Source organism: Ictalurus furcatus, chromosome 19, assembly GCF_023375685.1.
Source record: "Ictalurus furcatus strain D&B chromosome 19, Billie_1.0, whole genome shotgun sequence".
NCBI lineage: Eukaryota > Metazoa > Chordata > Actinopteri > Siluriformes > Ictaluridae > Ictalurus > Ictalurus furcatus.
Window position 1 is genome coordinate 5,001 of NC_071273.1, and position 13,725 is coordinate 18,725.

Sequence of the window (13,725 nt, forward strand, 5' to 3'; positions counted from 1 at the left end):
ATAAGATGGCCAGTGCACACAGGTTAGCACCTACCCTGACCCTAACCCTAACCCTAACCGCCTAACCCTAACCTTAACCCTAACCCTAACCCTAACCGCCTAACCCTAACCTTAACCCTAACCCTAACCGCCTAACCCTAACCCTAAACCCTAACCCTAACCCTAACCGCCTAACCCTAACCCTAAACCCTAATCCTAACCCTAACCCTAAACCCTAACCCTAACCCTAACCACCTAACCCTAACCCTAAACCCTAACCCTAACCGCCTAACCCTAACCCTAACCACCTAACCCTAACCCTAAACCCTAACCCTAACCCTAACCGCTAACCCTAACCCCAACCCTAACCGCTAACCATAACCCCAACCCTAACCCCCTAACCTTAACCCTAACCCCCTAACCCTAACCCCCCTAACCCTAACCCTAGGGCTGACAAAGCTGCGAGCAGGGTTCATACCTGCGCAAGAAAACCCCGCTGGACTTAGAGTCCGACGCCTTAAAGTGATTTAAGGAAACACCAGGCCATTCTACTGGAGCCGACGGGGGTGTTTGTCTGTGTTAGACGCTTCTTCAGCAACAACTTTGCAGTCTCGTTTATATTCTCAGGTTTCCGCACGTGGACGTCCTCTTCAGTACATTTACTTCAGTCAAGTAAGTAGAGCCTTTACTGGTTTACATGAACACATTCGGACGACTTACGTTACGTCAAAGCATTTTCCTAGGATAGAAAATTTGTTTTGCACAAGCCTGTTTGATGAATGCCAAGGTGCTTTCTTGCTCATCTGCATAGAGTTCTCTCTGCATTACGACACAGTTTTCGTAACAGGCTTCAGGTTGCACAGGTGAAACCCCAGTGTAGTTCGAGTCCAGTGCCCTTTTCTCCATGCAGTCGGCAAGATAGTGCACGCGGGATAGTTGACACAGACCGTTGACATGCCTTGAGCGGGCTTGGACTTGCGTAGGGGAGACCCCAGTGCATTCCAAGTCCAGTGCCATTTTCTCCTGGCCATCAGAGGAAGGGAGCATGAGACAAGACTTAAGTGCATTTCCTTGGTTCATTTATGTTCGGATGGTTTATGTTGTGATCGTTGCAATGTGCCAACCTTCTTCACCAGCCGTAACCGCGACGGAGCATGAGAAAAGGCTTAAGAGGGACTCCAAGGCTCATTCACGCTTTTGGTCGCTCATGGTCTCAACATCCCAAGGTGTTCTGTCTGCCGTGGTTTCCATGCGACACATATACTCTACGAGAGGGAGGCCCTCTCGTGGTTTCTGTAGTGTAGTGGTTATCATGTTTGCCTCACATGCAAAAGGTCCCTGGTTTGAGACCAGGTGGGAGCAAGCTGGAAGTTCTGAACTTTGCTTTAATCACTGACCGGTTGTCATCACGGGAGGATCAGGTCCTCTAGGAACAGCCGGAAGGCGAGACCTTGAACGGAGCAGATTGCCTTCTCTTGTGCTTTTGTAGCAAAGCAGACAACATTTGCTTACCAAATGAAAGGGAGTCGCTGGTTTTCCACAGAAAGCCGAAGCCTGGCTCTTTCATTGCTCAATGAGACTCTGAAAGTGCCTGGGAAATTTTGCGTAAAGTACTGGTCACCAAGTTTCCCTATCAGCAAGAGGTATACGCCCGAAAATGGCTGGGAGCGGTTTCCCTTCCATTCAGCTTTTGTAGCAAGGCAGATAACAGCTGCGTGCAAAATCACAGGCAGGCTCTGCTTTTCCACGCCTGGCTCTTTCCTTCATCAAGAAGACAAGAGTAATGATGCGCTTGACTCGAGGTTGCAACTTGCCTTTAGTACGTCCCCACCTCCAAGCAGGAAAACACAAAGAAAACGCACCCTCAACTCGAAATTGCCATTCGTCAACAGTCGGAAGTCTTCTCATCTACCAGTTCCTTCCCTGTTCATCGAGTGACGTCGAGTCAGCATGACGGATTCAGAACTCACAAAGTGGCACTTACCTTAGTGGTCATTTGCTTTAGATCAGGGTTGTCCAGTCTTATCCAGAATGGGCCAGTGTGGTTGCAGGTGTTCATTCTAACCAAGCAGAAGCCACACTTTAGTCTACTGAAAGCCAAGATCAGCAGATCAAACAATTGGAATCAGGTGTGGCTCCTGCTAGATTGGAACGAAAACCTGAAGATTGGACAACACTGCTTGAGACCAATCAGCATATAGACATATTTGCTTATTAAATATAAAACACTGACTATATAGATGGTTGATTGCGGAAAATGTACACCTCTCGTCACAGTTTGCATGCTAGCTTGTCGCTAACAAAAGACGGACACGGAGAGACCGCATTTTTTTACATTTTCAAGCTTCAAGAACCGATCCGATCCATAAAATCTTATCTTAAACATGTCTTTTACCACATTTCCCGAAATCAGAAACATTTGTTTATCAAAATCCATCTTGTTTTTTCCCCGTAGAATGGCAAGGCCAAAGCTAATCCATGATAGAGAGTCCGACGAGTAAAGCAGTTTTCAGGCGGTCTGCAACCTCATGGATTTCACCTTAGAGACTAAATGAATTAATCCCTGACCGCCATCGATTGTAGGGAAACACAGTACCCCCGGGGAAGCCAATGATGACCACCCCAAAAGAAGTCTACAAACGCTTTTTGAAGTTGTGACAAAAGCTCTTTCGGAGGGTCCAACACGGTCAGACGATGCCACAGCATTGAGGTGGCTAGATTATTCACCACCAGCACCCTGCCTCTGTAGGAAAGCTGGGCTTGAATCCACTTCCATCTCTGGAGCTTGCCTGTCACTTTTTATACAAGTCCTTCCCAATTCTTGTTCATGTGCTGTTCAATCCCAAAGAACAGCCCCAGTATCTTAACCCCCTCTTTATTCCAAGGGCGCTGATGTGGAAGCTGAGGTGGATTTTGGTGTGACCTATGGCCTAACAATAAAGTGTCAGTTTTTTCCCAATTGATCCGTGCGGAAGAAGCACTCTGAAAGACGTTGAGGCATGAGGTTAGATGTTTAACATCATCTTCAGATCTAATGATCACTGTGATGTCATCGGCATACGCTGTGAGTTTCACCACTGGTGTGTTTGAAAGGTGAGATGTTGGAACTGTAAATCCTTGCAGCTTCTCTCTCAGCATCCTCAACATTGACTCAATGGAAATCGTGTACAAGAGACCAGACAAACTACACCCCTGTCTCACACCTCTACCTAGAGAAAAAGGTCTGGTCAAAATTTCATTAATTTTCAGCATACTATAGACATCTTTATAAAGAAGCCTTATCCATGAAATAAACTGATTCCCAAAGCCAAAGCTTTCAAGTATTTTGAACAGGTATTCATGGTCAACTTTATCAAAGGCTTTTTCTTGGTCCAAATACACAAGACCAAGATCTAATTTATGCAGTTCCGTTAAGTATACCATGTCCCGCACAAAAAAAAAGATTGTGAAATATAGATCGCTAGTGTACACAGTAGGACTGATCTTTATGGATGATGGACACTATAGATTTTTTAAGATGATTTGTCAGCATTTTAGACAATATTTTATAGTCAGTTCCTAAAAGAGAGACCGGTCGCCAGTTCTTCAATAAACCAAGATCTCCTTTCTTGGGTAAAAGAGTCACTACAGCTCTTCTACAACTGAGGGGTAGGACATTTGATTCAAAGCTTTCAAGAAACTCCTCATACAAATCCTGACCAATGAGGGACCAGAAGGCTTTATAAAATTCAGAAGTCAAGCCATCCAATCCTGGTGATTTTCCCGAAGATTGCTGCTGGACAGCTTCCGTTAACTCCTGAAAGGACAGAGGTTTCTCCAGCTCAGCTTTATCTTCATGTCCAAGATACGGCAGTCCATCTGAAAGCTGATTAATTGCTCCAAGGTCACAGGTTGTGCAGTATATAATTCTTCATAAAAGGATAGAGTTTGCGAAAAAATTTCTTTCTTTTCCGTTATTTCTTTCCCATTTAACAATTTAAGATGATTTATATTCTTTTTTTCTCTGATGTTCTTTTCTAATGAAAAAAAGAAAGTTGTTGAAGAATCCACGCTGTTTAACTGAAGATATCTTCCCCATATGGATGTACTACGACTTCTCTCTTCATACAAATTTTTTAAAATCATGTTGTACTCGTCAAGCATTTTTGCAGTTTTCCATCTCTTCACCGTCACTAATGGAGCTGCTTAGCTTCAGAATCTGCTGTTCCAAAAATTTAACCTTTTCCTTTAGTTCAGTCAGGTGACTCCTTGTGTATTGTTGGCACAAGAGCCGGATCTGTACTTTTCCAATATCCCACCACTGGCTTAAAGTATAATACTGTGATTTTCTCTCTCTCCACTCTCCCCAAAACCGAGCGACTTTTGTATGAAAACTTTATCTTGCAATAATCTATTATTAAAACACCAAATCTTATAATATGAGTTACTCTGCATTATAGTCATAGTTACTGCAATATAGTGATGATCCGAAAATGGTGTTGGCGAAATATCACTATTGAAAAATCTTCCTCTGTCGTTCATCTGAACATAAAATCTATCGAGTCGTGCACCGGAAACTGTATTAGAATTAAGTTTCACCCATGTATATTGTTTAGTGCCAGGGAAAGCTTCTCTCCATACATCTACAAGACTATGGAACTGAACAACGGTTTTAAGAGTCTCAGACGAATTTGGATGAGGTTCAACATGATTCCGATCCATAGTGTAATCAAGGGTACAATTATAATCACCAGCTAAAATTATTATTCTATTCTGCGAAACTTTTGAAATAACGTCTTTTAGTTTTTTTAAAAAAAAGAAGCTCTTTCTGCCCCATCATTCGGAGCATAAATATTAATAAGAGAGAGCGGTAACTCAAAGCGTAAATTCTATAATTTGCATTCTGCCAGGTATAATTTCTTCAGCTCTACTGTCTTGAATTTGTAAATCCGATGAAATAAGAACTGCTACTCTGGCACTCACGTTTGAACCATAGCTAAGAAAGGCTTTACCCTTCCACTCACTGAGCCATTGCACCTGATTGTCCATATCTGTGTGTGTTTCTTGCAGAAAAACTACACTTGCTTTTTTCCAACTAAAAAAATCGAACAAAGTGAATCATTTTTCAGCACCATGACATCCATTAACGTTCAAAGATCCTAAGTTTAAGGATGCCATGATGCTGATTATTGAATAAATGATGAATGACATCGCAACACAGGTCCCATTATCTCCTCTCTCCATTACAAGAACATATTCAAACCTTCTTCGCCTTACGGTTAATCATGACTTTTACCTTTGTTATTATTTTCCAGAGGCGATAAAGCTTCTGAATGCTAAGCTCTTCGTCAGTTTATTCATCGCCATTTTACACGACACCAAAAAGCGCTTTAAATCAGGGAAAAAAGTCTCAATTTGTGGTTTCCGAGCTCCTTTAGTCTCATCTAGAAAGTCATTAATTTGCTTTAATGTGTACAGTCTAGCGCAGAGAGACTCTGTTCCTTCAGCATCATCCACATCAGAAAAACTCTCTATGCTCTCTAGATCAACATCTGAGTCATTCTCAGAGTGAGCATACTCTGAACTGGTGGACATCTGAGTACAGATATCTACAGCTGCTTCACTTTCACCATCTCCTTTATTACGTTCTATTCCTGTCTGATCTTTTTCTGATGGTTTATCATGTTCATTTACTGTCTGAGTCACAGTTTCTCCACTACTTGTCTGACTTACCCCCTCCTCGTTGTAATCATGATTTTCTACATCTCCTGCATCAGGATTCCCTTTAGGTGCTGTTTTAAAATCTGGAACGAGATGGTTATTTTGTCTTGCATGTCGCTCAGTTGTTTGAAGATTAGACGGTCTGACATGTCCTAGTTCTCCGCACAAAAAACACCGCATATGATCCGAACTAATAAAGATTGTGTAATCTTTGCCTTAATTAGTCAGCTTTAGAGCCAGATTGAGCGGATCCTGTTGTTGATTCAGAATCAGGTTCGTAAATCGCCGAAACGACATAATGTGCTTGATATCCGGATTTTTCAGACCGAGTGGAATCATTTTTATAGGCGCTGTTAATTTACCATATCTTTCAAGAACACCCTGAATGGTTTAGTTCTTGATGAATGGAGGAACGTTTGATAGCACTATTTTCTTTGATGGACTCGATAACGGCAGTATTTACACAAACGTGTCGTTAATCGTGAGTCTGCATTTAACCAGGTCATCTACCATCTGAACTTCGGCGAGAAAAACAACAGCTTTATTCATCCTAGAAGCTGACTTGATATTTGACCACCGACCTGTTCACTGACTGCAACCAGCACATCTTCCACAGATACGGAGTCATCAGGTGTACATTTAAATCCATGTCTCAGAATCAAGCATGAGAAATCTCTCCTCCCCTTTTGTCAAAGTTTTCCGACCGAAGTCGGCGCTCAAAGAAGTTTTATGTCTAAGATTAATCTTTTTTCCACGAATCTTAAAAAAGAACGAAGAAATTGATTAAAAGTAACAAACTCTCAAAAGTGCGCCGCAAAACTCCTGACTCCTCCCACTACCCACAATCCTGAGAGAGAGAGAGAAAGAGAGCGAGAGAGACAGAGAGTGAGAGAGAGCGAGAGAAAGACGGACACAGAGAGTGAAACAGAGCGAGAGAGAGAGACAGAGAGCGAGAGAAAGCGAGAGAGCGATAGAGACAGAGAGCGAGTGAGAGATAGAGAGAGTGAGTAAGAGAAACGGTGGGAGCGAGAGAGAGACAGAGGGAAAGAGAGAGTGAGAGAGAGACAGAGGGAAAGAGAGAGTGAGAGAGAGACAGAGCGAGAGAAACTTTTTTTTACTTTTTTAAGACGCCTTTAATGTATTCAATTTTGGAATATTTACATATCTACATTTTTTAAATAATTATTTTCATTTTTTTAAAAAGAAGAAGAGAGAAGAACCCCCTCAGACCCCCCACCTCCACCCCCACCCCCACCCCAGAAAACCCCAACCCTTTCAGTTCTACTACAAGTCCATTGTAGTCATATAGTGTGCAAAAGTCCACAGTGCTATTCATATTATAGCTTTTCTTGCAGCTGATGTCCATTTTCTCAGTCTGAACCGTCTCCGTGGTGACAGCACACCCAGGTTTTCAGTTTTTATTGCTTGTTGTGCAGATTGAATGAATTTTTTCCTGTCCGAGAAGTAGTTAGTTAGCAAGACGTTACATTTTCCTTTTGTTAATTCTAGAAAACAGTTTAACTGTGGTGTACATCTTTTCAGGTTGTTCTGAAAAGTTTGAAGTAGGTGGGTTACCTGATCCTGCTTCATTCTCCTCGTTAAACCCTGCCTCTGATGCCCATATCCCCAATCTGAAGCGTCTTGTTGGTGACAGCACGCCCAGATTCTCACCTGTTGTTATGTGCTCTACAGATTTTATTAAATTTTTCCTATCTGGAAAGTAGTTTGTTAGTACGACATCATCTTGTCCTAAAATCTGCTCCAAGAACCAGTTTAGCTGTTCTGCGGTGTAAAATTGTTCTGGCTGTTCGACCACATCCTCCTCCATGTCTGTGAGGGGTTCTCCTCCTGTAGCTCCTGCGCTGCGCTCTGGGCCCTGGTTCTCCTGCATCACAACACTATGTTGTGGCTGTTTGGAAAACATAAAGGTAGTTGGCTGATCTAGGGTGACCTCTTCCTCCTCCTCCTCCTCCTCATCATCTGTAAACTGTTCTTCTCTACCAGCTCCCGTGCTGCACTCTGGGCCCGAGTCCTCCTGCATCTCAACACTATACTGTGGCTGTTTGGATGATTCTTCCACCTTGTCCATCTTCTCTCCTGTTGCTTTCAGCTCAGCTGTCGCATGGGCATGGGTGTCAGTGCTATCACTGGGTGCTGTGTCTAATCCGTTGTTGTTGTCTTGTTTCTTACGGATCTCTTCTAGCTCTGACCTCAGTGTGTGCAGAGAGGGGTCTGCAGCAAGTCTTGGCTTGTCTAGGCTCAGTACTTCTCATCGCGGTGCTCCTCCATCTCCATACCGGAGTGTATTTCTTTAAGTGGATGCCGTGGCTCGGTGGAACTCGTCCGGGCAGAGAGCAGGGCTAATTGCTCTCACGTGCTTCCTGCTTCCTGCTTCCAGAGCCTCTGACCTTTGAGACGAGACAATGTGGTCCATCCGGTGCTGGAAAATCCTTCTTTTTCCCCCCTCTCAAACTCCTAATTCACTCAGTTTGTTTATAGCACAAGGTTTTCCACCATCTGGTGGCTTTAGGCCAATCAGAACGTCTTATTCAGCAGGTGTTCCAATCTGGCCAGTTGAGTAAAATGGTCAATTCTTGCTGCTGGACTCAGACATCATGACCCCCGCTGTATAAACAAACACTAAGGCTACATTTTACTACAGCTCATGGATGGTTTTCCTGCCCAAGTGGAGAGAAGAGAAGACTGCACACAAGACGTGTTCATTGACCACGTCGGCAAACCACTTTAATTAGCACGGCATCTATCACCCATCAACCGTGAGACCAAACAACTTAGTCAGGCTGAGTAACGACTGCACAGTGGCTCCTGCAAGACAGAAGACCAGAAAGTAGGAGACACTGCTGATGGTACAGATGTTAGAGAGGAGGAAAATCTGTGAAAGTGTGTTTGAGAGCGAGACTGAGACTCCACTGACATCAGCTCCCAGATTTCTACTTCTTTGGCTTTCTCTTGGTTCTCGGATATTGATTGAAATTCCTTGATTTCGAAAGCTTTTACTGAAGTTCCTCAGGCGTCAGACGTTCCTGCTTCATGTCGATGCTCCGCATTCATATTTTTAAACTTATTTTTGCCATTAGTTTCTGGATTTTTATTTTTTCTGTCCTCCCCCCCCCTCCCCCTTCAGACTTTGCCTTGACATCCCCAGGCTATTCCTCAGGCTTGAAAAGATCTTCATCAACTTTTTACTCTTGAGAGGCTCTTCCTCAACTTCTTCAGACTTGAGAGACTCTTCTTCAGCTTCGTAAGTCTTGAGAAAATCATCCTCACCTTCCTTGGTCTTGAGAGACTCTTACTTTTCTTCCCCAGGCTTGAAAGGTTCTTCTTGAACTTCCTCAGTTTTGAGAACCACTTCCTCCAGTTCCTTATTTTTTAAACCTCTCCTTCAACTTCTTCAGACCTGAGACACTTCCTTTCAGTTCAACTTCTTAAGTCATGAGAAGCTCTTACTCACCTTCTTTGGTCTTGAGAGACTCTTCCTAAACTTCCTCAGGCTTGAGAAGCTCCTCAACATCCTTGGTCTTAACAGACTCTTTCTCAGCGTTGCCAGGCTACATCAGCTCTTCATCTTCCTCTTGAGAGGCACATTCTTGATCATGATGCGCTTCTTTGAATTCCTCGTTCTCAGATTGGATCTTTCTCAATTTCATCAGTCTTGATGAAAGACGCGTTTCAACTCGTCTTTGACTGTGATGCTGTTCCCCAAGTTTCATAGTATTGAGAGGGTTTTTTTTCCCCCCAGTTTTAGGAGACTCTTCTCCTCTCTTTTCAGTCTCAAAGTTCTTTCATGATTTTCATTAACATTACAGGGCTCTTTTTCAATTTCCTTAGTATTTCCTTAGTATATATATATATATATATATATATATATATATATATATATATATATATATATATATATATATCTTCTGAAAAACTTGTATGAAGAGAGAGATCAAGGTGCCATGGTGTGGGCCAAGTTTACACAATATAATAAAATGGACTCATCTACATCTTTCTTCTTTGCACTGGAGAAAAAAAACAGAGAGAAGAAGTCCATCAGCCACTTGAAACTACCCAATGGACAAGAAACTACCGACAAAGATGACATCATTCTACAAGCGCTATCTTTTTATGAGGAACTGTACAATAGTCAACCATGTGATCCTGAAGCAACTGAAGAACTTCTGAATGGACTACCACAACTGAGCGAGTGTGAGAGAAACGAACTTGAAGAATCACTCTCGTTAGAAGAGCTCAGTACAGCTGCTCAACAACTGTCAAACGGAAAGTCACCGGGCTTGGATGGATTGACCTCCGAATTTTATAAAACATTCTGGTCCTTGATTGGCCCAGACCTGCACTGTGTCATACTCCGATGTATGGAATCAAAAGTCTTACCCCTCAGCTGTAGGAGAGCTGTAATTACTCTGTTACCCAAAAAAAGAGACCTTGGTAGCTTAAAGAACTGGCGTCCTGTCTCTCTACTTGGGACAGATTATAAAATCTTTTCAAAGACATTAACAAACCGCCTTAAAAGATTTTTAGCCACAATAGTACACGAGGACCAGTCATACTGCATCCCAGAACGCTCAATCTTCAACAACCTTTTTCTGGTGCGAGACCTGTTACACCTCACAGAACTATATAAGGCAGAGATGGGTCTAGTGTCACTAGATCAAGAGAATGCTTTTGACAGAGTGGATCATGGTTATCTTTTTAAGACCCTAACAGCTTTTGGTATTGGTGGACGCTTCATCTCATGGATTAGGCTGCTGTACACTAATGTGTACAGCATGCTGAAAATAAACGGAACACTAACAAGAACTTTTCCGTGCACAGAGGTGTTCGACAAGGCTGTAGCCTGTCCGGTCTGCTGTACACTCTCTCCATTGACCCCCTGCTAAGACACCTGCGAGAAAATCTGCAAGGGTTTTCAGTGTTAAGCCCTGACTTATCTGATGTCAGGAACAGGGGGCTCAGCTGAATGTACAGCAGAATGTGCTCTAATATGATGTGTTAATAATGGAGTGGGGAATGTGTGTCATTCTGTACACTCACTTTCAGTCCTGCTTTAATGAGATTTAGCCAAATGATCGTCATGTTCCACTTCCATCATGACAAGGAACTTTTTCCCTGTGTGCGAATAAACACACAACTTACAGTAAATAGTAAGATGTCAGAGTAAATGTAATAGGCCTAGGCTAAACAATCCATTGTTCCTTTGTGTTTAAGACTGAGAGTCTTTGTGGCAGAATGGTGTGGTTTGGTCACTCCAAATGTTATCCCGTTTATTGCAACACTGCTGCACATATGGGTGGCCCGCCAATGAGAGTGTGTAGAAGCACCATAGTGGGCTGCAAGCTTCTGTAAACAATAGTAATGTGTTTTACTTAAATGTACCCCAGAAAGGTTGTTCAGTAAGCATTTCTATAGAACATTAAATGTGTGTTGATCAAGATGTACACTAATATGTCCAAGGGTTTGTGGACACCTGATTATCACAGCCATATGCGGTTCTTCTCCAACCTGTTGCCACAAAGTTGGAAGACAATTGTCTAGGATGTCTTTATATGCTGTAGCATTAAGATTTCCCTTCACTGGAACTAAGAGGCCCAAACATGTTCCAGCCTGACAATGCCCCTGTGCACAAAGCGAGCTCCATGAAGACATGGTTTGCCAAGGTTTAAGTAGAAGAACTTGAGTGGCCTGCGCTCAGCCCTGACCCCAACCCCGCTGAACACCTTTGAGATGAACTGGAATGCCGAAAGCACTTCAGGCTCATCTCACCGATACGCTTGAGGCTGAATGAGCAAATCCCCACAGCCACACTCCAAAACCTTGTGGAAAGCCTTCCCAGAAGTGTGGAGGTTATTATATTAGGAAAGTGGGACTAAATCTGGAATGGGATGTTCAACATGTGGGTGTGATGGTCAGGTGTCCACAAACCTTTGGCCATAGTGTACATAATTACTACCCGCTAATTTAGGAAATATATACAATTCTGCTCAGTCCTAGTCAAGATTGTTGAGTTAAAAGGAATCATATTGAAAGGTCTACGTATAAAAAAATAATAATTCTGATGCTCATCTTGAATGCACAACTTATTTACATTTTTTTTTTAATATTTGTTGCTAGAAGAGACCTTTATGTCTATATATTCTTTATGATTTGAAAATATATCGTCGCTGTCAGGTGGAAACCTTGTATCTCCATATTTCATCATTTGTATTTTTTTGTTATAAATCAATGCTATTGGTCACTCTTTATGCCTGTCAGTGGGATTTACAAATATTTAACCAGTAAACAGCATTAAAAGAGCTTGTGTTAAATCTCATAAAATACAGGGTTTTTTTTAGTTTCCTGAAAAGTAGCAGTTTTGGGCATACAAGATTTCTGTCTGACAGTGACGATTCGCAACACTAGTCTCTAAAGATGGCTTTTTAATTAAACACAAATACCGGTTTGCATTATAGCCATGTCAATTGAACATATTCATTCAGATATTGTTTTAAAATGTAAACAAATAATTTGGAGAAAAATGTATGAAATGTTTCCTTCAACAGGGCTGATTTATGCATATAATTACTATTAACAGAACTCGTTTAGGAAATTTGATCAAACTGGATTTAATAATTAGATAGGACTTATTAAAAGGAAACATATCTGAGCCATAACACGAAGCACATAACATTTGAGGAATCACTGCTTTTCTTTGGCTGGTAAGCTCTATTCAGTTTAAAAACATTACTAAAGGTCTAAAAAGCATTAAACATGCTTTGATGAAACTGTGCAAGTATATTTGGTTAACTAAAAGATAGATAGGTAGATGCATAAATAGATACTTTATTGTCATGTAAAGGAAATGCTCTGCCACAGCAGCCACACAAAATACAAATCCAGATCTTTTACAGATAAACTAGGCATCAAATATGGAAAGCTATTATTATCTTCTGCAATACCCGATACTGTAAAGTAAATGTATCACAGTCATGTCAGATTTATAGTCTGTCTCTTGCGGTTTATAGTCTCGAGAGCATTATGAAATTCCACCTCCAACTTCTCATCCTCCTCTCATTTCCTGCTCCCTTAATGCCTCCATTTTTTTTCTTTACTTTAAGGTCTCTTTTCATTACACTGTATGTAACCTCAGTTCTCCACGGCTGTCACGATTCAGACAAAATAAATCAAGCTAATCATTAGCTAGAGGAGTGCGCGTTTATTTGGAATTAAAGTGCTCGGGCGAATACGTCGAGCTGAATTGAAATGCAGCAAACCTTCTGGCTCTTTTTTAACAGGATACATCATTCAGAGTCTTAACCCACCTTCTTTTTCTTCTTCGACGACTTCTGTTGTCCTGAACCTAAACCCAAACCATTCACAATGCTTCTTCTCCAGCATCCTCCTTTTGAGTCTGCAATGTACACACACACAGCCTACTGTGCATTTCAGTGTTTATTTCTCGCTGTCTCTCTGTTACACTCTTTCTCTCTCATCTCGTCTCATGCTCTCCCTATCTCTTTCGCTCTCACTCTCATTCAAAGCCAGCTCAGGTCTGAGCCTCTGGCCCTTCTCCCAGGCTTCTGTTGTTTGATGGGATTTGTGAACCTGGCACTGCAAATGCTACAACACACACACACACACAAACACACAATGCACCTTTACACATTACACACGTTCCAGAACGTTCTGAGCCGTTACTATAGAAACGCATTGAACACATTTATTATATATCATATAAGCGCACAGAGTGGTTTGTGTTTATCATCGTAGGTCAATGATTAACTAATACACACACACACAGCTCTGATCTAGAAAACACATTCTGATGACTTTTAAGTGAATGATGTGTGTGTGTGTGTGTGTGTGTGTGTGTGTGTGTTTCCAGCTGTAGTGTGTGTTCACCCTTGGAGTCCTGCTGACAGCACTGCAATCTCCGGGTCGTGGGTATTCCGGAACGGAATTGGAATCGACTTTTCCATCAGGGCCGTAAGATCTTCATCTTTCCTGACTTCAACTTCAGCGTCACTAAGAGGAGGGCGGCCTTCG

The 13,725-nt window shown here is 42.1% G+C and overlaps 1 non-coding gene across 1 annotated transcript; it reads left to right on the forward strand.

Annotated features, from left to right (window-relative positions):
* The first annotated feature begins 1,268 nt into the window (after window positions 1-1,268).
* Window positions 1,269-1,341, forward strand: trnav-cac (transfer RNA valine (anticodon CAC)). Its single transcript has one exon. It is a non-coding gene; the product is annotated as a tRNA-Val (tRNA).
* Window positions 1,342-13,725: the final 12,384 nt, after the last annotated feature.